The 23,067-nt window shown below is 40.8% G+C and overlaps 1 protein-coding gene and 1 long non-coding RNA gene across 5 annotated transcripts in view; one reads left to right on the top strand and one right to left on the bottom strand.

Annotated features, from left to right (window-relative positions):
- The window catches only part of SFMBT2 (Scm like with four mbt domains 2), a 187,468-nt gene extending 171,731 nt beyond the window's left edge, over nucleotides 1-15,737 (bottom strand). For 2 of the 4 annotated variants that reach the window (XM_066592100.1, XM_066592103.1), the window contains exon 1: nucleotides 15,476-15,556. The gene's annotated coding sequence lies outside the window, so the exon portion shown is untranslated. Of the gene's footprint in view, nucleotides 1-10,546; nucleotides 10,919-15,475; nucleotides 15,557-15,717 lie in introns of those variants that run through there. The other 2 variants (XM_066592102.1, XM_066592101.1) reach the window with 2 other exon arrangements.
- Nucleotides 15,738-15,815: 78 nt separating this feature from the next.
- Nucleotides 15,816-23,067, top strand: part of LOC136612035 (uncharacterized) — a 49,449-nt gene continuing 42,197 nt past the window's right edge. The window contains exon 1 of the long non-coding RNA XR_010790340.1: nucleotides 15,816-15,962. This is a non-coding gene — a long non-coding RNA (uncharacterized lncRNA). The remainder of the gene's footprint in view (nucleotides 15,963-23,067) is intronic.

Here is a 23,067-nt window from a genome sequence, read left to right as displayed (position 1 = left end):
ATTACCTGTTTACACCAGATGATAATGAAGCAATGGCTATTTTTAGGTGAGTTGAAATTAAGCTATTAGTGAACAAACTCACTCATCCCCTAATTGGCAGCCATATTTACATGGAACAACAGTCACCCAATTATTCAGATGATAGTCGTTACGTGTAAAGCCACGATTCATAGAATCATAGAATGGTAGAATTGGAAGGGACCTCCAGGGTCATCGGGTCCAACCCCCTGCTCAGTGCAGGATCACTAAATCATCCCAGACAGATATTTGTCCAGCCTTTGTTTGAACACTTCCATTGAAGGAGAACTCACCACCTCCTGTGGTAACCTGTTCCACTCATTGATCACCCTTACTGTCAGAAAGTTTTTTCTAATATCTAATCTGTGTCTCCTCCCTTTCAGTTTCATCCCATTGCTTCTAGTCTTTCCTTGTACAAATGAGAATAGGGCTGATCCCTCTACAGTGTGACAGCCCTTCAGATATTTGTAGACAGCTATTAAGTCTTCTCTCAGACTTCTTTTTTGCATTCCCAGATCCTTTAACCGTTCCTTATAAGACATGATTTGCAGACCGCTCACCATCTTGGTAACTCTTCTCTAAACTTACTCCAGTTTGTTGATGCCTTTTCTATGTATCCCGGCTTAGTGTGTCAGGATACGCCCCTAACTGGTGACACCCAGTTGTCAACTTATTTATAAATGTCTAGGAAGGATAACAGAGGAATATAGCACAACATAGAATTTTAAGACAAGATACTCCAGAATTGTTACTTCATAAAGAATACAGATATTTACTAACATGGACATGTCAGGAGAGGTGATAATAATCTTTATTTGTATAGCGCCAACTCATTCCGCAGCGCTTTAATGCGCTGGTCTTCTTTAATAGCGGAATATCTATGAATGTGTGAAGTAAAACAAGTATTCACAGCTGCGCTGATATTTAGAGTATTTTCTGGGCATTTATTATACTAGAAAGGGCTGTGTCTGTAATTATACTTCAGCTCCAATTACTTGAACGATGAACAGGGGAGGATGCAAGTAGCGATACAGCGCATGGACAAACATGACACTATTTCTAGAAATACAGAAGACTTTTTCTAGACTTGAATAAACTACTTTAGACTTCTTGCACTCAAGCAATTCAGAAGATGAGCCCAAGATTCTTGGGAGTAACTTGCATCAGACAGCACTCCAACACCCTGTCCATGTGCTGAACACCACACATTGACATGTACTATTCTCAGACAAGAATAGGACATGCTGTGATTTTTATTTGCACAGCGTATCACCAAGCGGAGGAGAGATCTCTCTCTCCCCTCCAGCCGGCATTCCGGCTCGTCTATCTTTTTTCCTCTGAAGTTGCGAGCGTTTCCGATGCTCCTATGCAATGTTAATTGCACATGGGCGAAGGAACACTCACATCCATTAACTTCAATCAGGGCTGTCCGTGCGAAATCCCCTCTAGAATAGAGCATGCTGCGATTTTTCTTCCGCTGCAGAATTTGTACCTGTGCGGGTGAATAAAAAATTGAAAACACATGGCTTTCAATGCCCGCGTTTAGCTGCGGATCTTACACACAGATGGTGATTGCAGATTCCGCAATTAAAATCCATTCGTGTGAGACCCCCCTAGACATATTAGCTGTACATTTCCAATATAACAGCAATGCTACTAATAGAAGAGCCTCAAGCTTAGCAGAAGATCACAAGCCCAGCAGCCGAGGTGTAAACTACTAAGCACTTGATATCCGAAAACGGAATTATAATAAGCTTAGCCATACTCTTAGGATAAATGCACACATACTAAAGTTGCTGCTCATTTTCCTTGAGGATCTGTGCATGGATAATCCACTGAGGATTACAGGTCAGGCCATGTGCAGAACATTTCAACAAATCTCAACCACATGGTGCTGATTTTTTCTGCATGGAAATTGACCTATGGTGCCCATTTTTAAAATCAATTACTTGTCAACTTGTCCTACGAATTTCAACTGCAGACACCTACAGCAAAGCCACACGTGGATGTGACAGAAAGAAAATCCACCCAGTATGGATGAGATCTAGCCTACAGTATAGCAAAACCCAGTCTTGTAATGAACCATGCACCAGTCTGTCCATCTAGTACCAGGACAGATTTGTATCCCCTGTGAGTAAACAACAAAGGTTCCTACCTGGTTCCCCAAAAATAAGACAGTGTCTTATATAAATTTTTGCTCCAAAAGACTTTATTTTTTTACATGTAAAGCTGTCTGGACACTATTTAAATTTACTTTTTTTATTACCTGTAAATAGGGTTTAATTTTAGAGTAAGACTTATAGTTCAAGCATTCTCAAAAATCCTGAAAAATCATTCTGCATCCTTAAAAATCCTGAAAGATCATGCTAGGGCTTATTTTCAGGGTAGATCTTATTTTCAGGGAACCAGGGTACTGAAAGGCAGCAAGCAGAAATCTTAAAAACTGTGAAGGAATTGATACAGAAAGTATACTGGAAAGTTGTAAAAATTGTTATTATACAAAAATAGCCAAAATACCCTCTTAATGGGGAAGTTCCTAAATTCTCTTAGTCTATAGAGCTACCTGGTTCATTCATATAAAGATGAAGAATAGCATTTAGATTACAGTAAAAGTATGACACTTACACAGGGCTGATGGTTTACCGAATGTATGGCTTGCTAGACATATGTCTTTTTCCAACCATACTATGTAAGTCGGTATAACAATGCAGATTTAAATGTTGTTCATGGTCTACGAATAGCTATGGGCACCGCAATGCTGACTGATAATGATTGTCACATTTGCAAACACAGCATCTGTGAGCCCAAGATAACTCAGAAACAAACTGAATAGAAAATTAACAGACTTCACACAAGAGGACAATTCAGAAGCGTCTAATTCCTGATTATTTTCTTATTCCAGAAGCAAATATTCTTCATAGACTTAGAAATGACACCCACTAAATAAGAAACACACTGTAGCTAAGAAGTAGCCCAAATACTAGAATAACACAGATCATAGCAGGCGGAAAACTAATAATAGCTATGGGGTATTCTTGGGGATTTGGGATCTTCTAAGTCAGTGCTCATGTTATTCAGTAGCTCTCACAGTCAAATACAGCAAGAGCTGCTACACGATGCCAGTGCCATATCACATGCCAACTTGCAAGCATACCTTATAATTTTAGTGTTATTCGACTCTTAAGTCACACTTGGACAGGTAGTCTGTCCTTTGGGCTAACCTAATTATATAGTATCAGGTATCAATATTCACCTGTGACTGTAACAGATCCATCCTAATTGGTATTTGGAATGAGTGTGTGACACATAAGAATAGCAGGTATATTTATCTCATCCAGAAGTGGAAACCATACATCAAATCTAAAATATGGGTACAATAATGCAAGTGTTACTACACTTTACCATATGTATGCTGGGATGAGAAGCTGAAGCACGAATATACTATAATATGGGGGGTTATATTTATGCCCAGTGTGGAATACAATAGCTTACATGCATTACATGTACGTTCATGCCAGTCTCAGAATAATGAGTTGGGCTGTGAGAAAGGTACATGATAGCACCTAATATTTTACTTTTTCTGTAATACATTACAGCTCCAACAGCTTGCAAACAAAACAAAAGTACCATACAAAAAGTTGGATATTTGCATTCTAACATGACACAATGGTGTATAATGGTTAGATATGTAAGAACAGCTATATAAGCAATAATGGAGCACCCTTAAATTCTCTTGGCATTCTTGTTTATATGTATATATGGTTTACCTTTAGTGTTACTTTATTGTGCATCCCCATCCGAAACCTACTTTTCATTCTTTACGCTGTATTTGCATCTATTCTATGTGAATAAAGTATCTGGTACATTGGTATGTATCCATAAGAAACACGTTATATGGCATTTCTCTAAACTATGCCCACTGAAATAATACATAGATGGGATGTTCATCTGAGCATGCACAAACATACAGAAGACAGATAGAGATTAGCATCCAATTGCTCAGTAAGTTCCATTGTATTAGTTTCCTTTCATTCACTCATTCTATATGTATCATAGTATTACCTTCTTTGCACTCCATTATTACTTTCATAACAATAGCACAGTCCATGTGACAGCAGTGTGACTGACCACTATGCTTACAAAGGGTTGTCTCATTAATACAACCCCTGTCTATGACAGCGCCTTCACACTGGTATGAAAATCCTGCGATTTTTGCTCAATGCAGGAGTGAGTAAAAACGCAGACTTATGAAACCAATGATTTTCAATGGTTCCCTTCACATTTGCGATGTTTTCACTCATGCGATGTTGCGAGAGAAAAAAATTGTGGCATGTCCTATCTTCCTGCGTTTGTGTTTTTTTTTATCTGCCATGTTTCCCTATGGAGCCTCCTTTATATCGCATCACAAAGCACAAACTTGTGATTTTCGTGCAATGTGTTTTTAACATTACAAAGTCCTATTAGCTTTCACATTAAAAATGCGTGAGAAAATCACAAGTGGCAGTGATGTTTTTGTGAAAAAAGCAGCACTGACGCTAAAAAAAAACGCAGGAAAAAAATTGTGATTTTCTTGAGGTGATATCGCGATTGCAAGTGTGAAGGAGCCCAAAGCCCTATGAGGGCATACGGACGTGATAGAGGGTGGACCACAGCTCAGGCCCCTTCTTTGAGGCAGAAAAGACAGCTGCTCTGGCAGTCCTGGCCAGTTTATGCATTAGTTGAATGGCCACCAGGTGAAGCTACTTTTCCCTGCAGTAGCTCCTTTTTCCGCTTTCGAAAAAAAGGAACAGTAGCACAATATTAGGTTGCTTCAGTTCTTTGGATCAAATGATATTTATGAGTCACGTTTTTGTAGGTTCCAATAATTAAACAATCCAGATCTGATGAATTTGTATTGCATGGGTATACCTTTATTTCTATTAGTCTTATTAGACTCACAGTAGAACATTAGTAATACAAATAAACAGTCGTAGATATTACAATGGTTACATGTGTGGTTACTATAGTCTCCAGAGAGATAATAAAGAAGGCATTAGATTGTGAGGTCTACAGAAAGGACATCCATATAGGATATCAAAAACTGATGGATATGCAACAGGATTCCTTATATATGCTTTAGGGGGTCGTTTCCATGTTAGTGCAACCCTTCGAGCCTTCAAGACAAGTAAGATCTCAAGGATTCGGGAGAGAATAAGGTGAGTGGAGATACACACCATGTATCCCATACTTTTTAGCAAGCCTGGAGACATCCTCAGTTTTCATACACAATGTTTTTGAATGATCTAGTCGTATTTACCATCTTCCGTTAATCTCCCATCTACCTATCATGTCCCATATATTTTATCCCATCCACCTGTATATCTCCCATCCTCCAATTACACTGTAAGATCCCCTTTATATTTCTATTTTTTCATTTTTTTTAAATATAGAGCAAAACAACACAAGGAAAAAAAACTGTAGCGTGAAAATCACTCTTTCCCCTTTATTAAAATGCAATCACACATAGTTCAAGCTTTTTTTTGACACTCTAAAACTCAATAGATTGAGAAAGTGATGCAATTTGACATCAGTTTCCACCCCATGAAATCAATGATCAAGAAAAACAAAAGAAGATGGATCCTATACAAAAGGCAAGACTGGACGGATGAAGTCTGATGCAGAATAAAGCACGAGACTGGGTGCCACAGAAACAAAAAACAAAAGTGTGAGTTTAGTCTAAAGTTGGCCATGCACATAAGACAACAATCTCTCTCCAGCTCAATGTCCCCCATTTCAATAGAGAGGGGGATGAGTGCTGCCTGAGGAGTCTCCAGGGGAACAAAACAGTCATGTTGAAACCTTATATTTCCAATCTTTGTTACCGTTTAATGGTTACTGTTGTTCAAACACACTTTGCATAAATCAATAGTACAAGCAAATATGAGAAACTTTGTAATATGTCTCAGAGAAAACAGAAAGCCTCCTTCTCCACTTCTGAGGCTGCTTTCCTCCATCCCTTCCCTCCTTATCTATTCATTCACATGAAATACTGCTTAATCCGTGTTACAAAACACAAGACAAACAAACACCTCAGACAAGCTGCTAATAGAAGTCTATAGAGAGGGGAGGCATGATGAAGTCAGAAGCAGAGCTGCAGAGACACACACACATGCATGCTATCCATAGAAGTCTATGGAGAGAAAACAGAGAAGAGAAAGATAAGCTGAGAGAGTGAGACAGAGAGAGCACCTCAAAGTACTTTATTCACATCAATACTGCTCAGTACTACTCTATAGTGTTAAGGCAGCAGAAATGCAGTCCCAAACTCTCGCTCACAACCTGAAGGTTGCAAATTCAATCCCTTTGTGGTTCACATAGCCAGCTCAAAGTTAACTCAGCCTGCGATCCTTCCAAGGTAAAATGAATACCCAGCTTGCTGGGGGGAGGGGTAATAAATTAATTACCTGAAAGCACTGCAGAATAAGTTGGCACTATACAAATAACAAGATTTATTTTATTTACTATGTATGCTGTTGCTTCTGAGTAAGAGCAAGTTAGTGAACAGAAGCTCCTGTTTTCTTCATGTGCACTGTATAGAATACATCATAGCAGCTAGTCTCTACCCACAGCTTCAGAGGAAAATGTGAATTAGAGATTTAGCCTACAGAGGAGAAAACTGGTGATAAATGAAGATTAAGTCATATAATAGCCAGAAATAGTGCCGCTCCTCATCTACACCCATGACAGATTATTCTGAAAAAATCACCTGGAAGGACAGGCATGCTGTATCACAAGATGACTGGGGATAGCCAGGCTTTAGCAAAGTTTATCCAGTTATAGGCAGATCCTGCTGTCAATCAGAATCAGTGGTATCGGTTGATCTTTTTCTAATGTGTATGGCCAATTCTAGATCAGTTGCAAAAAAAAGGCACTTCAACAAACAGAAGTGTGAACTCGACCTAATAAATTCTTATTATATTAACAATCAATAGCATAAGCGAACACACTGTGGCATCAAAAATGATGTTACATTTTTTAATCCATTGTTACATTGACTTTAAACTAATACAATGAAAATAATGTAACAGTGTGATACATTTATAGCATCAATGTTTCAATCAATTGTGTTCTAATGTATTTGCGGATGCCAATTATAATGATAGTATTAAAGCGACCCTCTGGTTTGGGGACAAAGTTCTGTCCCAGGACAGGGGGTATATTACCTGCAGTTGTTCTTCTCTGATGCCCCTCCAAGCTACTAATTCCAGGCCCCATTTTCAGCTGTCCAAGATGGCTGAGGTAATTCTCTAACTATCTAATGCACACTGTGCATTGCTCCTTGATTGGGTAGTATTGATTTCGTGAGCAGCTCCAGCCAATTAGAAAGCAGATATAGTACATTAGTAGTTTAATACTAGCAATGCACTGTAGGGATTAGGTAGTCTGAAGATTGTGTCAGCTATCTTGGATGACTGAAAATGGGACCCAAAAAAGTGGATAGGAGAGACAGCAGAAAAGAACAACTAAAAGCAATATACATCCCCACCCTCTCTGATCCGGGACAGAATTATGTCCTGAAACTGAAGAGTCACTTTAACGCATTTGGTTTGACATACCAATATTTGCCTGATCAAAACTGAAAAGAACGGTTAAAGAATCTGTTGACCAAAGATGACATTGTTCATGTAAACAATTTGACCATGCATGGCGAATTTCAAATTCTACATAGAGATATATTTTGCCCCTTCCCAAAAGTTTCTTGAAGGACACCTGTCACCTTAATTGTCTCCTTTAAATCTATGCTAACAGTAGCTGAGGCAAAGGATAACAAGTGTAATGATGCTTCAGGTTCTACTCACAGTGCTCCCTGGGCCCTGAAATTGGCACTCTCAAGGTATGCAAATAAGTTTCCTGGTATGCAAATGAGGTGTGAGCTATCCAATGGGCAGTTCACAGTCTGGGGACTGGTCTGGACATTACACCTCATTCAGCCTAAAATCTGTCTCTTGTCTAGTTATTGACATCACTAGCTCATCCGTGGAACGCACAGCATCTCTAGCTTAGCAGGGAGATGCTTTGGAGCCATGGGGAGCAGTGATCTGTGGAACCTAAAGCACCCCTAAACTTGTCATCCTATCCCCCACCTATGGTTTGCATAGGATAATGGGGAAAAATTAACATGACAGAGTTCCTTTAAAGTTGGATTCTTCATTGGATGGCTTTATAAGATGAGTGCTACTATTCATACAGATTGACAAAGGGTGACAACAATACTACGGCAGATGGACCAAGGAAATGACATAATATCCATATCTTAAGTGTGTATATTGTACTACTTCTTAAAATGTAAATTCCCCATTCTTCTCTTTCAGTTCATCCATGCATATACAGTAATGGCAACTTACAAATAAATTATTCCTGGAAACATTATAATCAAGATATATTTGATCTAGCAACATGACTACAATACTTTTCCTAGTAACTACCCATTAATAGACTCAGGGATGTTTAGCATGCTCCCAGTTCACAGTTTGTAGTCATTGGCTATTCCCTTTCATTCAAACATAAGCCACAGAAGTACTCCCAAACTCCAGTAAAGCTCTACTTCATACATACAAGAAAAGTCTATACATAGGGCAAATCATTATTCCTTCTGTAAAATATATGCTGACGTATGTAGGAGTGGATCTGGAAACATGACTAAAACTACTGTATGTTTCAACAAAAAAGGACAGTTTGCTATGAAAATCGAAACTGTGAAATTCATATTCCCTGACCAAATGGAAAACCAGTCCAGTCTGTAGTTCAATGTTGTTTTTTTTAAATAATGGTAATACAAATTGAAAGAAGAAAGAACAATGAGTGGGAAAGGACTGGCAAGGGTTGGGCATTGGGTAATATGCAGACCCACTAAGTATAATGTCTTATGTGTCAACTACCGTATTGTACTCTGAGATCCTTGTAGTCTTTCCAACCACGTGATCTCTAAGGGCAGGCTGTTTATGTACAAATGGTTATACTGTTTAACAAATAAGATTAAAAGTCAACATGACGTAAACAGGAAGCATTGCTTGGTTTACAAGGACAGGTGCACATTATCTACTGCATACACCCTCTAAAGATTGTGTAATGCATTACATAATTCCTGGTGTTTTGTATGAGGTTGAACTGCAAATAGCAGGAACACAATGTCACACTATAAAATATAATATGTTGCAAGTACATGAAAAGCTACATCTCCATAGACAATACCCATAAAGCAATATGTATCATACATAATGTACAAGATGAAGACATTCAAAACCATGCCTCCCTCAACCAATCCCAACCAAGATGACCTCAAAATTACTGAGATTGAAACTTGGAATGTAACACCCATATTAAAACTAGTATATTGACACCTATGTAGGATGTAGAGCGATCATGGTGGACAGAACTCGACATTTTTTTCATACATTTACATTATAATCTAGATATAAAATAGGTCTTGTTATATTGTCAAGCACTGAACAACAACATGGATGGCCACAAATAACCAGCAAACAAAATGATATCTAGTTCAGATATGAATAAAGTCTAAAGGCCCTTTTATTGTGCAAGTAGTTGCTAGATCGAATGGTTTGCACAATAATCTAAATGTAAATGTGTGCAGCGAATGAACGATCAGCAATAAATTGCTAGATTATTGCCAATTAGATAATTCATGTGAACCTAAAAATCATTATATATCTGCCATTGCTTTGTGCAGTATAAACAGGTGTCATATGATTTCCAGGATAGACTGTAGTGGCAGATGACTAGAGGCGGGGCTATGTTTGAATGAACGAGCGAAACTACCCAATTATTGTTCATTGTAAATCCATATAAAATCACTACATCACCGCTGGTCACATACTTGTTCCAAATTATCTTGCCTTGTAAAAGGGCCTTTAGAGGCACAATAATCTTAAAGGAAATAGGAATAACCACTGATGACAACAGATATGATGACTACTCTGTTAATGTATCAGCACAAAAGCCAAAACTGTATCACTCCAAAAGATCACATTCTGAAGTTCACAAAACTAGAACAGCTCCACCCTGTGGCCAAATTATCATGAAGCAGGGTGCAACCTCTCAAACTCTGTGCTGAGCTATTGCCAGTTCCAATTCTTGCTAGCATTAATTTTTAAAGTAATTATTTTTTATAATTTCACGATAAACTTCCTGCACATTCCCCCTTTACACCATAAAACATGCCCACCTTTATAGTAAAAGTGGAAAATGACCATGTGACTAATGCAGGTGTACTTCACCCTAAAAAATGAAGGCTAGTTATGACTTTATTCCAGTGCACAATAAAAAAGCAACTCAGCAGGATACATTTCATTGATTGATGCATCTCTATAGCAAGGAATGTTCCAGCAATGAATCTTGGCATCATTATGAACTAATCATGTATTTCCACTAAAACTGTCTGACATAACCTAGATAGCATCATGTTGTGAGCAGATCTTAGAGCAATCAGCTACTAAAGTTAACAAACTAGCAGAGGTATAGCTGATGGTACCTGGGATAAGAGAAGTGGTTGGCATTTGACATGTGACAAGCCAATGCATTGCTCTGCAACTCCTCCTGCCATCCACTGGCGATCCACAAGTGCACCTATACAACAAACCACTCGGATCAGCGAGTAGATCTCCAGGTAACCAGAATCATCTCCAGCGCTGTCAATCAAAGCCCCATCCTTCATAGAAGCCAGTGCAGAAGCCCCGCACACCACTGATCGCTATGGAGTAATCACCTCTGCTAATCCCAAATACTCCGGAACAAGACAACAAGTGCAATAATCCAAGGTGGGAGAGCTCCGCTGTCATAGATCCATGCGGGGAAGCAGGTCTGGTGCTGACAAGCTGCGGAGTGAAGGCTCTCGGCTGTCTCTCCCCCACCTCCTCCCTCTCTCCCCCCGATGGGCCCTCCACTTAATTCCGTGCTCGTCAGCGCACACGTCAGTGGAGGAGGTCACCCTGCTCCTCTGCTACATCACACTCCCTACAATAGTGATTGTGCATTGCTCCACAGTAATAGGGGAGGGGGCAGGTGTGCTGGGGGCATCAATGACCTACTTCACTGTGCTTGAGGAATGCCAGGGGATGTGGCATGCTCTATTCACATGCCAACCACTCGACACTTTCACTAGAGCTTTTGTGAGCTGCTGAAATGCTAGTGGTGGGAAGGCTGATGATCCAGAGCTCTACTTGAGTGCACAATGCTAGTTGCTTGTGCAATAAAGTCCAGCTCTGCTATGCCAGACACTGCAGCAACACCACACATCAATGGGGTTATCAGAGAGATACAACACACACCTGTCACTATCACTTTCCCAGACTTGTACTTCAACCACCATTACATTCTCTTTATGGCCCTTCTCACTATAGCACAAACCCTTCATGTTCTGTAGATCTTCCTATCTATCTATCATCTATCTAACTCATATCTATCTATCTCATATCTATCTATCTATCTATCTATCTATCTCAAAATGCACAAATACTCCCCATATTATATTGGAAACCAGTAGAAGAAGAATTCAGCAACTGCTGTCAATCACTGCGAACTGTAGTCCCATAAATAGCTGAATTCAGGACTGAACATAAAATCATCTCATTCTGTTGCAACTAATATTTTTGAAATCGACTACACATAATTAGCACATAGTAATAATTTACGCACAGTATGCCTTGTGAACATATGATACCATCGCCGCTTCATACCATAAACGTTTATTCTATAGAGCAGAGAAGGTTCCAGTTACTTATTGTACCTTAGGAAGAAAAACACATCCGTAATACGGATCCGTGTTTTGAATGATATTACATCCATATGTCAGCAATTTGCCTCCGTATTTGTATTATTTTCTACTGGGCAAATACTGATCTGTAGAAAATCTGATTAGGATTAGCCCTATAGATTAACAATAGCTCCGTTTTAAGGTCTACTCCCCACAAACCTACTCACATATGAAAAACGCCGTAAAGTTTGGTAATCTGCAACTCCGCAGACTGTATGTATAAATGGGGTTATTATTCGTGTCCCTATATTACTCCAATAGCATTATATCATACACAATAATATTACCGCATCTATGTAACAAAAGATATTATAGAACGACTTACAAAAGTGTTACTACTTGATTCAACGGCTGGGACCAAGTGGCATGTCTGTCTATATATCCATAGCCATCTATATGTAGAGGTATTGGAAATAATGTTGCACTATAAGGCTCCATCCACACAGGGCAGTTCGGCTGCAATAAAAGCAGCACCAAAAATTGTATTTGTAAAACTGCGTGCAATTTTACTACAAATGTTGTAAAAACACGCATGGTTTCACCAATGCACTTTTTGGTGCGGTTTTTATTGCAACTGAACTGCCCTGTGTGAATGGAGCCTCAGGGCGCTCTCACACCGGACGGAATATTCAGTACCAAAATTCGAATGGCTAATGTGTGGATTTTGATGTGGAATTCCAGGATTTGATATTCCACATTCCGTCCCACGGAAAGCACCCTTAGGGTATATTCACATGTACATTTATGTTAGTCCTGAAAAATCGAACAGATTTTTTGCGCAATTTTCACATAATTTTTATGCATTTTTACTATTTTTCCACTTAGCAGAAATAACACATGATGGTCCAAATGTTGTTATTAAAGGTTCTGCACACTTTTTAGGGTTACCATGGTTACATGCGATAAAACCGGATTGCAATCACATCAAATGAATGCACTACATTTATTAACTGCACCCATGGACTTGAATAGGCAATTTTCATCCAAAAACCGTAACAAAATAGGACATTGTTTGCCTGACTAATATATATATATATCACAAGTGTAAATATGAAATAACGCACTTTATTTCTATCCGATTTTGGTCTGATTTTACAGACAGAATAAGGGCGCCTACCCACTTGCGTTTGCGATTTTCGTGCGTGAAAAACGCAGTGTTTTTCACGGCTTTTTCGCGCCTTTTCCATTAATTTCCATTGACATTCATGGGTGCATTAAGAGAAAAATAAGGACACATATGCAACTGACAGTTCCTATGTTAAAAATTACAACAGACCGAAAAAAAAACCGCAAATGGACAAGAACACATTCTATCCTAATTGCTCTTCAGAAAAAACGCAAAGGAAAAAAAAAATCGCAAGTGGCTAGGCGCCCTAATTGTTTGTGTGAATATTCCCCTAATTGGTTATCATAAAATGACCGCACAAGGCTTTATAGGGCACAGCACAAGGTTAGCTTCATATAAAAGCACACAACAAGGCCACAGAACAACAGCAACATAAGCTAGACATAGAGGGCAAACATTCCAAGCAGCACACAAATAACACTAGAATGCCATTACCATGTCACCTTCAGCTTACTCTGGGCACAGGGGCTATGCTGGCTGAGATAGGCACAAAGCACAATGTTTGCTTGTAAGCTCATTACTCAAGGCCGCCTATGCTACATTGTACTCCTACTAAACAAGAGAAACTGTGCCTGTCATGTGCTGTGTCAGCAGCTCTGCACATGCGTACTAGTCTGTGGCAGCATTCTGCCAGCACCTGCTATCAGAGGGTTAATATTGTGTGCACTGCACACAGCACAAGGGCTGCCCAGGGACTAATTAACCGCTGCCCTACAGGGAGCCATGGCACACACAGCTCCGTCCCTTATGCCACCCACAGCCATGTGAGTGCCATGCTCCACACAAGACATGATCTCTTTATAATGAGGGTATCAGATGACAAGTGTGAGCACTCTATAACTCCCTCCACCATACACTATAGAACTACAAGTAGCAGCATGGCATTCCAACGTGATGATCAGTGGTTGTTCTAGCTCAGAGGCTGCAGGGTTAAACCTTCCCACTTTGCATAGATCCACATCCCTGAAGGCTGCATTGAAAATCCCTGGATTATTCCTAACAAGATTAGTGTTTAACCTCTCCATATCCGGACGTCTCAGACGGAGTGACCTACAAAGCTCACACACTACTCCTCCAAAAACTGTTCACCATCTCAGGGGTGTAACTATAATGGGTGCAGAGGATGTGGTTGCCCCAGGGGCCTGGAGTTTTTTACACAGGTGGAATTATTCTGAAACAATGTTGCGGAATTTGACATAGCGGAACTCCGCAACACAATCTGCATGTCTGAATGCGGACTTGTTGGCAGAATTCCGCCATTTTTAATTCTGCATCAAAATCCGCACGTTAGTAGTGCGGATTTTGGTGCTGGATATTCCTAAGGGACCTTTTACGCTGGATAGAATATTCTGCAACAGCGTTGTTGGGCATGCCCTCCTGTCGAATATCCAGAACCAAAATCTGCACTGCTAACGTCCGGATTTCGGTGCGGAATTGAAAATAGCAGAATCCTGCTGACAATTCTGCATCACAATCCGCAGTTAGCAATGCAGGTTTTGGTGCAGAATATTCCCTCTCCTACGAAGAATCCCTAAGAGGGGCTTCACACACAGCAGTTTGGGGAAAATGCACTTGCAGTTTTTGATGCACTTTTTGAGCCAAAATAGGAAGTGCATTAAAGGAGAAGAAGAACTATAAGGTGAGAACTTCTCCTTCCTGCTGGATCCACTTCTGACTCTGGCTCCAAAAACTACATCAAAAACTCAAGTACTTTCTCTAAAATATGCTTTGTGTGAAGCCCCCCTTAGGGCTTCATAAGGTCACTCTTCATATGAACAGACCAGTATCATATGGAAGGATACCAGGTGGGGGGCTCTGTTACAGATTTTGCATTGGAGCCCAGCAGCTTCCGGCTCAGAGGTGTCATATATGACAATATTACACTAGTAGTCTATTACCTCTGAGCCTGAAGCTGCTGGGCTCCAATGCAAAATCTGTAACAGAGCTATTATATAATAAATGTCTCTAAACATATTATTACACAAACAGGCTTCTCACATGTAGCAGAGCTGGGCTTGTCACATGTAGCAGAGCTGGGCTTGTCACATGTAGCAGAGCTGAGGTTCTCATCTGGCACAGTACTGCAAGCTACACAGACGCAGTTCCATGACATACTCAGCTCTACTACACGAGTATATCGGGCACATGTCGTGTAGCACGGGTGTGATGACAATCAGGCCGTGGCAGTGCCAGTTTCATGTGTAGCGCCAGAAGTTGGTCGGCTGCCAGCACCCCGCACCACACGTACACCCACAAGTCTTCCTGGGGAAAAAATGCCCCCGGCCTCCCCCCGGTCCCCGTTGGGGTTTCATTCGCTACCGGACCGGAGGGGGTAACAAATGAAAGTGAAAGCGGGCACCTGGCTGCTCCGGGCGCGTTTTTTCCCAGCACATAACATTGTCCGCGGTGGCGGCGGCGGGTGGCTGCTGCCGCCTCCAACTCCTCACGACGTGCCCGCGGGAGCCGGTGCCAGCCGTCCTGTGGGCACAGCGGGCACTTCTCCCAAGTTCCCCGTGTCTTACCGTTCCGGTGTGGCAGTGCAGAGTCACTCCAACATGGCATCCTCCCGTGTGCTCCACACTGTGCAGACAACTCCTTCATTGACCTTTGCAGCAGTTGCAAAATTTCTTACTAGCCAATTAAAAATTGTTTATGAGCCGCCTCTACTCCACCCATGACTACTCATAGCACAGCAGTGAGACTGCTGCCACCCGGCACCCACTGGGGACTGGCTGGAGGTGCCCACTGCGTGCCCATTCCTTACCCTCTCCACTCCTTTCCTCACTCTTCTTTCACAGGAAAGTTGCAAGTCAATCACTGTGTAGAATACAAGCACAGGTGTCTGAGGTGTACAAGGTGGAAGGCAGGGTGCAGGCACACAAACCAGCATTCAGACGGGAAGATGATTGGAAATGGTTTTATTCCCACCGCGATTATTTAAATCGGATGAACTGCTCCAGTATGGACTACAAATGAAGTAAAGCACAATACCTTCTATTTTGTTGTGAGGTATGATTTTAAAAAACAGATTGCATTAGTTTAATGCGATTGCGATCCATTTTTATTATATGTAACCATGGTAACCATAAAAAAAGAGTGTAGAATCTTTAATTACATCATTTTGCCCGTTATGCGTTTTTTACACACGTAAAAATTAGATGTAAAATGGATGAAAATCACATGGAAAAATCAAAGAAATGCCAAAAAATTGCTTGAAAATCAGTAAGATTTTTCAGGACTAAAAAAACCCTAAATTATTACATATATGCGATAGAGAGACATGGATAGATTTAACATGAGATAGATAGATAGATAGATAGATAGATAGATAGATAGATAGATAGATAGATAGATAGATAGATAGATAGATAGATAGATAGATAGATAGATATGAGATGCAGTAGATAGATAGGTGTGTATTTTCTTTCAGGGTGGCACAGTTCGCAGGCTGGCACACCTTATTACTGAGTGTTCCTTGCCCAGTTGATCTGACAACTTCCCCATTATATAATGTATCTGGTATGTTATAAATACTCTTCTATTCTAGGACTGTACGTTCAGTATGAAGAGCTGCCACCATTGATAGAAAACCTTATTAGACTATGGTAGCATGCTGCTATGTGAAGGATTATCTTGTCTTTTGCTGCACCCACAGGTTTCCATGTCCAATTCTACTGTTACCATCCTATGTACTGTGCATAGCATTGACATCATCCACATTCACCTTTCAGAGAGGGCTCATGGGCTCCAGTAGGCACAATAGACTTCTACTGACCTACTTGTCAAAATTGGATATTGTCCACTGACCAACAATATAGGGGCAGGATCTCTTATGTTCCTATATAGAGGAGAGATTTCCAGATAAGAGGCCAGGAAACATTTTATTAGAAGGGGCTGGAATTTTAGAAGTGGCCATAACTATGCACAAAAACTAGTAATCTGTGAAATATTACAGCCATGATTCATTAATGCAGGATGGTGCGCAACAGTAATCCAGCCTGTGTGATAATATAATTATATGTATAGGGGTGTATTCACACGGGCAAAATTCCCCCGTGAGTTCTGTCCGATAGTGATATGGACAGAACTCGCATGTGGAAAGATCACACTAATTTAAACCTTTTTTTTCCAAAGAGCGGATGGTTGAGATTGAAAAATCACAGCATGTCTTATTTTTGGGCGATGCTTGTTTAAGCATGGCCCACTATTTCTCATGGGAACCTAAAAAAAAATCGCATTGAAGTCACATGTAAATAGAAGTTTTATGCGAGTGCAATGCGATTTTTCTATCTTTACTATTGAAAATCGCATGCACCGATTTACAGGTTTACTAGTGTGATAGTGCTCTTAGTTTCTCAGGACTGATATCGCACTCACCTGTGTGAATGCACCCCTTTGTTGAGTGCGATATCAGCCTGAGGGCTTATACAGATGGGCGTGATTTAGTCCCATTATGTGGCCGTATAACAGGGCGCATCGAAACCACTGATCTCAATGGTTTTGTTTCCACTAGGATTCTCAGGCGTTAATAGTACGGGCGAGATAAGATAAGACTTGCCCTGTCTTTGTCGCATACAGTTAATTCTATGTGCGAGAAAGATAGGGCATGACTTAGCTTCCCGCATTTTTTTTTCAAACTCATACAGAATAGTGCACAGTTTGAAAGGTAAAAAAAGAAGATTTTTACCCTGTTTATGCGCAACTACGCTCCGTAGCCGTGAGCGCAGTTGCGTAGACACCCGTGTGAAGAAGTCCTGAGAAACTGGTTATCACACCTGCAAATCTGCGATTTTACCTGTGAGTGTGATGCATTTTGTTACTATGTTACACTCATAGGAACATAGTATGTAAGGCTGAAAAAAGACATATTCAGCCAATTACCCTCTGACCCCCTCCCCTTCCCCCTCTCGATGTTGATCCAGAGGAAGGCAAAAAAAAAACCAATGAGGTAGAAGCCAATTTTCCTCCTTTAGGGGAAAAAAATACCTTCCTGACTTGTGAAAACCCATGTTGTTTCAATAGGAAAAATTGCACTTGCATAGAAATTGCAGGCGATTATGATGAGATTCTTTTTTGATCCCATAGAAAATAATGTAAGATATCTCTCAAAAATTAGGACATGCTGCGGTTCTTCATGCTCGGCTGCCAGAGAAAAATTGCCCATGTAAGTATACCCATTTAAAACAATGGGTCCTCACATTTGATTTCTGGGCATCTTGCAACACACAGAAACGGCGTGTGAAAATTGCCCATATAAATACGGTCGTATTTGTACATTTTCCATTGATAATCCCACCTTTACTAATGAGTCAACACAGGGGTCTGGAAATATTTGTACAAGTGTATTAGATGAAACACGTCTAAGTATACACACGTCTCAGTGAGTTGGTTAAGTGTGACTAATGCCTGGATTATTTTTATTCAGGTCCATAATTAAATGTAATGATGCACGAAGACCATATACTTACAGGGCAAACACTCGCTAGTCAGCTAGATTTACCTGCAATTACACAGTGCCATCTAGTGGACGAATACATGCCAATATTAGTCAGTGCCTAAGATTTCGGGAAATGTGAGCAAATCATTTACAGATTTTCTAAGCTGCAGGCATAGGAGTCTTACAGAGATGTTAATGATTTATAACAAAATCTAAAATATTGATTGACATCTGATTATCTTCCCAATTTATCTCCTCTCTATACTAGAAATAGCTTTTACTCCAGCCCAGTGGGCCATTTCTTTGTAAGACCTGACAATCAATGGGAGGGCATTAAGTCCAGGAAACCCAGGTTTGGGTATGAAAAGAAATTGCAGATTCCATAAGTTGGTAAACTATACCTCTAGTAGAAAATAAGTATACAGAGGCAAATACTGAACAAATAATGATGAAATACTGATGACATGAGGTTGTAATGTAACCTATAACACAGTACTACGGATCCATATTACGGACGTTTGACAATACACTCTAGTTATCATACTAGTCTAGCCTCTGATTGGCTGCAGCAGTCATCTGACTTCCAGTGACGGCCGCTGTCACAACAAACACCAAGACCACAGCGGGACTGCAGTGCTGGATCCCGACAGCAGCGGAGGGGTAAAGGCCCATTTAGACACAACGACTTTTGAGCGATAATCGCGTCATTTACAGAGCAAGATGATCTCTCAAGATCAACGATCACCTTGCGCTGCCAGCGGAGGATGCAGAAGACAAGTGGGGTGTCCCCGCTTGTCTTCTGCATACAGCTGTTGCCCTTTGTTCTCCATTGTGTCTAAAGAGCCGCGGATTGGACGGCTTATATTGAAGTCAATGGAAGCCGTCCGCACAGAAAAATGAAGCATGCTGCGATTTTTCCTACCCTTACTGAAGCCACACTTGGTTTCCGTAAGTGTGTAGGAAGAATCCGTTTCCCATATTATGCTATTAGTGCTATAGGCTGTGGATCTGCAGTGCGGACGCCCGCCGCAGACTCCACAGTAAATATCCGTCTGTGGGCAGGAGCCCTAATTATAAGGAAATTCTACTTTTCAACATTTCAGTTAAAATCTACGCAAAGAAATAACCTCTTTTCTAAATATTTATCTGACTAATCTTGCGCAGATTTTTAGCTACATAATGTTTTTATCACCATTCACAAATACAAGTGAAATTACAAAATCAGCTGCTCTCCTCTTGGATCCACATCAACAGAATAACTGCTTACAGTAACTCTAAGGGCTCCTGCACACTGGCAAGAGTGTTATCGTGCTGTGATTCATGGCCCAATATTGCCCTCCCAACCCTTCTGAAAAGAGCTGGATGTGAGGTGGGTTCACAGGGAAGCAGCGTCTCATCCCACCTGGGCTGAAGGAATCTCCTGCCGCAGCTGTCACAGCCGCGGCAGGAGATAGCAATTTTCTCCCATTGAAAACCTGTGGAAACCCCTGCATGCAAGGTGTTTTCATTAGAAAACAACCTTGCATCACTGCAGGGACTCCCGTCATCCTGCCGCACCTGTCACACTGGCAATAAAATTGTGCAAGATTTGTGTGCACAAATCTTGCACAAAAATGAAACCCATTCTTCTGAATGCGTTCATTCATATCTGCAATGTTTTCCTGCATAGCACCACGTTACGATGCAGAAAACAAATCGCAGCAGGCCCCATTGAAATCAATGGGAGATGATCGCTGAAGGAATTCCCTGCTGTAGCTATCACAGCTGCAGCAGGGGATCGTGATGTTCTCCAATTGGTTTCAATTGGCTGCTGCCACCGGCCCCATTGAGTACAATTGGCAATATCGCCAAAAGGAAACACATGCTGTGATTTGTTTTCTGCATCGCAACGAGGTGCTCTGCAGGAAACCATCGTAAATATGAATAAACCCGTTTAAAAGAATGGGTTTCATATTTGTGTGAGATTTGTGCATCTCGTGACTCACAAATCTACCACAATTGTATCGCCACTGTGAAGGCGCACTAAGTGCATCTTCACACTGGCAAGAAAATCGTGTTATTTTCGCACAATGTGAGGGAGAGTAAAACGCTTAACTCTAAAACCAATGATTTACAATGGTTTCCTTCACATTCGCAATGTTTTCACTTGTGATGTTGCAAGAAGAAAAAAAATCACTGGATGTTCTTTTTTTTCTGCGATGTGCGATTTTTTAATCTCCCATGTTTCCCTATAGGGCCTTGTTTTTATTACATCGTAAAGCACAAACTTGCAATCTTTATGCAATGTGTTTTTAAAATCAGAAAGTCCTATTGATTGTTGTGCGAGAAAATTGTGAGCGGCAGCAATGTTTTAATGAGAAAAAGCAGCACTGACACTTAAAAATCACGGGAAAAAAGTTGTGATTTTGCCGCAGCGATATCGTGATCGCCAGTGTGAAGGAGCCACAAGGGTCTTTTTAAATGGCTTGATGTGAGTCGGATAATGAGCGCCGATCACCAATATCATCATTCTTTACCCAGTTCAGAATTACGAGGGATGAACAATCGTACATACAAGTAATTGTCCCCTGAATCGTTTCATCACTGTCAGCACCACATTCCCCATTTACAAAGGGGGATGTGCTGCTGACAACATTGATTCTTCTGGCTGCACAAAAAATGTGATCAACCAATGAACAAACTGCCTATTCTTTAACTGATCCGTTGCAGCTAGAGATGAGCGAGCGTACTCGCTAAGGGCAAATACTCGAGCGAGTAGTGCCTTTTGCGAGTACCTGCCTGCTCGTCTCAAAAAATTCGGGTGCCTGTGGGGGACGGGGAGAGGCAGGGGAGAGCGGGGAGGAACGGAGGGGAGATCTCTCTCTCTCTCTTCCCCCCGCTACCCCCTGCTCACTCCCGCAACTCACCGCTCACCCTCGCCGGCACCCGAATCTTTAGAGACAAGCGGGCTAGTATTCGCAAAAGGCACTACTCGTTCGAGTATTTGCCCTTAGCGAGTACGCTTGCTCATCTCTAGTTGCAGCCTTACAGGGCTCAATGGTCAGGCAAAAGAATGCTTCTACCTGCTCACTGGTCATGTAAAAAGGCCCTAACTATAACTGTCATCTGAGCTTCCACAATGCCCTGTTTATGGGAAATGCTGACACAGGAGAATCCTGAATTTAGTGCATAAATTGAGTTTTCCTTTAATTAACAGCACAAACAATGGAGTGCAGCTACAGGGTTAAATAGCTGTAATATAAGTGTAATATAAGCAGATTTGGACATACACAGTTGTCAGGCAAGGGAGTGGATTTCATACCTTCATAAAAGCCCTACAGATACCAGCTTAGCAACTGGCAGCATCTGCTGTAAAACATCTCCCTCTATGTGTCAACCATATGCATAAACTATATGATTATTTACGACACGCCAAGTGTTTCTATGTAATGGAATAGAGTACACCAAGTTCCCCTCTGGAGGATCCTTGCAGTTTATTTTTTTTGGGTTGCATCTGCTCTTCTCTTTCTAACTTCCCTTTGACTCTAAAAAAGAAAATAGCATATAGCTTTACAAATCTACAGCAGTATCCCCAAATCACTGCTTTCTTCGCGAGCTATGGCCTGAACCTGCAGAGGATCATGTAATTTCCTGTTTGATTTCAGAGCATAGTAAATTTAATAAAAGATTTATGGGAAAGGCAGATATTTCCTAATAGATGCTGTTGGGATTTGAAGCGTATTTCATTTCCTTCCCCTTGCGCTGAGTAACATGATGCAGAGCAGTTTCCGATCTTGTATGTGACAACTTGTGTAAATAACTGTCATGTTGGGTTAATAAAAAGTATCACAAACTTCCCAAGATCTGTTTGCCTCCTTGGACCTGTGCTGATAGTAGTAGCTCTGATTCAGTCTTGTACATTTCTCAGTACAGTAAGTGCTGTATGTTTTCACTTACACACATCATGCTGAACAGTTGTGACTTCAGAGACATCTCTGTGACATATGCCCGGCTGTCAGTACCCATTTACAAGTCCACTCATTCTGACTTGTGCATGAAAAACTGTCAAAGTGATTTAATACAAACTATTTATAAAGAGATTTCAGCACCTCTTATGCCATCCCAACAAATAGGGAAATCTCCCATCTTTCAATCAATAAAGTATATTCTCTGTTGCTCCCTGTCTTTTGGTGGCCCTCACCTTACTGTGTCAATTTTCCTGGGAAATCTCCCATCTTTCAATCAATAAAGTATATTCTCTGTTGCTCCCTGCCTTTTGGTGGCCCTCACCTTACTGTGTCAATTTTCCTGGTAGGAATATCATGACAGACCAATGACAGCTTTACAGGCATTACTAAAAAATGTCACTAACAATACATTTATCATGACTATTGTTCCTTCCATGGTCATACATCTTTCTATGGTCATATGTGTCAAATTATCTGTGTGCCTCTAGACAACTGGAGAAGCTTTAGGCCCATTTCAGTAAATGTACTGTATCGTGGCCACATTACTCAGAGCTCTGGCGAATCTACTGAACCAAACTTAAATCACTAGAATACTTTGGTCATGTCGAAATAGCTAATTTTCCCATTGGAAAAAGCCCCTGTATTTCTGCCACCAATTAGCCCTATTCGATGGGGTTACTCTACATGTAGCCAATGACACAGCTTCCCTGATATCTCACTTCTTTTATTT

The sequence above is a fragment of the Eleutherodactylus coqui genome, chromosome 2 (assembly GCF_035609145.1).
Source record: "Eleutherodactylus coqui strain aEleCoq1 chromosome 2, aEleCoq1.hap1, whole genome shotgun sequence".
NCBI classification, from domain to species: domain Eukaryota; kingdom Metazoa; phylum Chordata; class Amphibia; order Anura; family Eleutherodactylidae; genus Eleutherodactylus; species Eleutherodactylus coqui.
Note: the sequence above shows the minus strand (reverse complement) of the source record. Positions and strands in the feature narration are given on the sequence as shown.